Source organism: Musa acuminata, unplaced genomic scaffold (assembly GCF_036884655.1).
Source record: "Musa acuminata AAA Group cultivar baxijiao unplaced genomic scaffold, Cavendish_Baxijiao_AAA HiC_scaffold_479, whole genome shotgun sequence".
Taxonomy (NCBI): Eukaryota; Viridiplantae; Streptophyta; class Magnoliopsida; order Zingiberales; family Musaceae; genus Musa; species Musa acuminata.
In genome coordinates this window covers 132,501-135,000 of record NW_027020724.1, presented here as the reverse complement: position 1 = coordinate 135,000, position 2,500 = coordinate 132,501, and positions in this window count along the sequence as shown.

The window sequence follows — 2,500 nt, the reverse complement described above, 5'->3', positions numbered from 1 at the left end:
AAACGTCAGCCATCTCAGCACCCTGGAACCCCCCGGGTGGCACAGGGCTGGATGGGGCTTTCGTATAGCAGGGACGGTGCTGCCTCTCGCTTCGCTCGCTGTTCGCCGCTCACCGCTCGCTCGCTCAGCCAAAAATGGCCAGTTTTGGCCCGTTTTTGGGCTGTTTTGGCCTGTTTTTGGTCCGTTCTTGCATGGCGCGGTGACCGTCGTGAGCGGAGCAAAACGTCAGCCATCTCAGCACCCTGGAACCCCCCGGGTGGCACAGGGCTGGATGGGGCTTTCGTATAGCAGGGACGGTGCTGCCTCACGCTTCGCTCGCTGTTCGCCGCTCGCCGCTCGCTCGCGCAGCCAAAAATGACCAGTTTTGGCCCGTTTTTGGGCTGTTTTGGCCTGTTTATGGTCCGTTCTTGCGTGGTGCGGTGACCGTCGTGAGCGGAGCAAAACGTCAGCCATCTCAGCACCCTGGAACCCCCCGGGTGGCACAGGGCTGGATGGGGCTTTCGTATATAGCAGGGACGGTGCTGCCTCTCGCTTCGCTCGCTGTCCGCCGCTCGCCGCTCGCTCGCGCAGCCAAAAATGGCCAGTTTTGGCCCGTTTTTGGGCCGTTTTGGCCAGTTTTTGGCCTGTTCTTGCATTGCGCGGTGACCGTCGAGAGCGGAGCAAAACGTCAGCCATCTCAGCACCCTGGAACCCCCCGGGTGGCACAGGGCTGGATGGGGCTTTCGTATAGCAGGGACGGTGCTGCCTCTCGCTTCGCTCGCTGTCCGCCGCTCGCCGCTCGCTCGTGCAGCCAAAAATGGCCAGTTTTGGCCCGTTTTTGGGCCGTTTTGGCCAGTTTTTGGCCTGTTCTTGCATTGCGCGGTGACCGTCGAGAGCGGAGCAAAACGTCAGCCATCTCAGCACCCTGGAACCCCCCGGGTGGCACAGGGCTGGATGGGGCTTTCGTATAGCAGGGACGGTGCTGCCTCTCGCTTCGCTCGCTGTCCGCCGCTCGCCGCTCGCTCGTGCAGCCAAAAATGGCCAGTTTTGGCCCGTTTTTGGGCCGTTTTGGCCAGTTTTTGGCCTGTTCTTGCATTGCGCGGTGACCGTCGAGAGCGGAGCAAAACGTCAGCCATCTCAGCACCCTGGAACCCCCCGGGTGGCACAGGGCTGGATGGGGCTTTCGTATAGCAGGGACGGTGCTGCCTCTCGCTTCGCTCGCTGTCCGCCGCTCGCCGCTCGCTCGTGCAGCCAAAAATGGCCAGTTTTGGCCCGTTTTTGGGCCGTTTTGGCCAGTTTTTGGCCTGTTCTTGCATTGCGCGGTGACCGTCGAGAGCGGAGCAAAACGTCAGCCATCTCAGCACCCTGGAACCCCCCGGGTGGCACAGGGCTGGATGGGGCTTTCGTATAGCAGGGACGGTGCTGCCTCTCGCTTCGCTCGCTGTCCGCCGCTCGCCGCTCGCTCGTGCAGCCAAAAATGGCCAGTTTTGGCCCGTTTTTGGGCCGTTTTGGCCAGTTTTTGGCCTGTTCTTGCATTGCGCGGTGACCGTCGAGAGCGGAGCAAAACGTCAGCCATCTCAGCACCCTGGAACCCCCCGGGTGGCACAGGGCTGGATGGGGCTTTCGTATAGCAGGGACGGTGCTGCCTCTCGCTTCGCTCGCTGTCCGCCGCTCGCCGCTCGCTCGCGCAGCCAAAAATGGCCAGTTTTGGCCCGTTTTTGGGCCGTTTTGGCCAGTTTTTGGCCTGTTCTTGCATTGCGCGGTGACCGTCGAGAGCGGAGCAAAACGTCAGCCATCTCAGCACCCTGGAACCCCCCGGGTGGCACAGGGCTGGATGGGGCTTTCGTATAGCAGGGACGGTGCTGCCTCTCGCTTCGCTCGCTGTCCGCCGCTCGCCGCTCGCGCAGCCAAAAATGGCCAGTTTTGGCCCGTTTTTGGGCCGTTTTGGCCAGTTTTTGGCCTGTTCTTGCATTGCGCGGTGACCGTCGAGAGCGGAGCAAAACGTCAGCCATCTCAGCACCCTGGAACCCCCCGGGTGGCACAGGGCTGGATGGGGCTTTCGTATAGCAGGGACGGTGCTGCCTCTCGCTTCGCTCGCTGTTCGCCGCTCGCCGCTCGCTCGCGCAGCCAAAAATGGCCAGTTTTGGCCCGTTTTTGGGCTGTTTTGGCCAGTTTTTGGCCTGTTCTTGCGTGGTGCGGTGACCGTCGTGAGCGGAGCAAAACGTCAGCCATCTCAGCACCCTGGAACCCCCCGGGTGGCACAGGGCTGGATGGGGCTTTCGTATAGCAGGGACGGTGCTGCCTCTCGCTTCGCTCGCTGTTCGCCGCTCGCCGCTCGCTCGCGCAGCCAAAAATGGCCAGTTTTGGCCCGTTTTTGGGCTGTTTTGGCCTGTTTTTGGGCTGTTCTTGTGTGGCGCGGTGACCGTCGTGAGCGGAGCAAAATGTCAGCCATCTCAGCACCCTGGAACCCCCCGGGTGGCACAGGGCTGGATGGGGCTTTCGTATAGCAGGGACGGTGCTG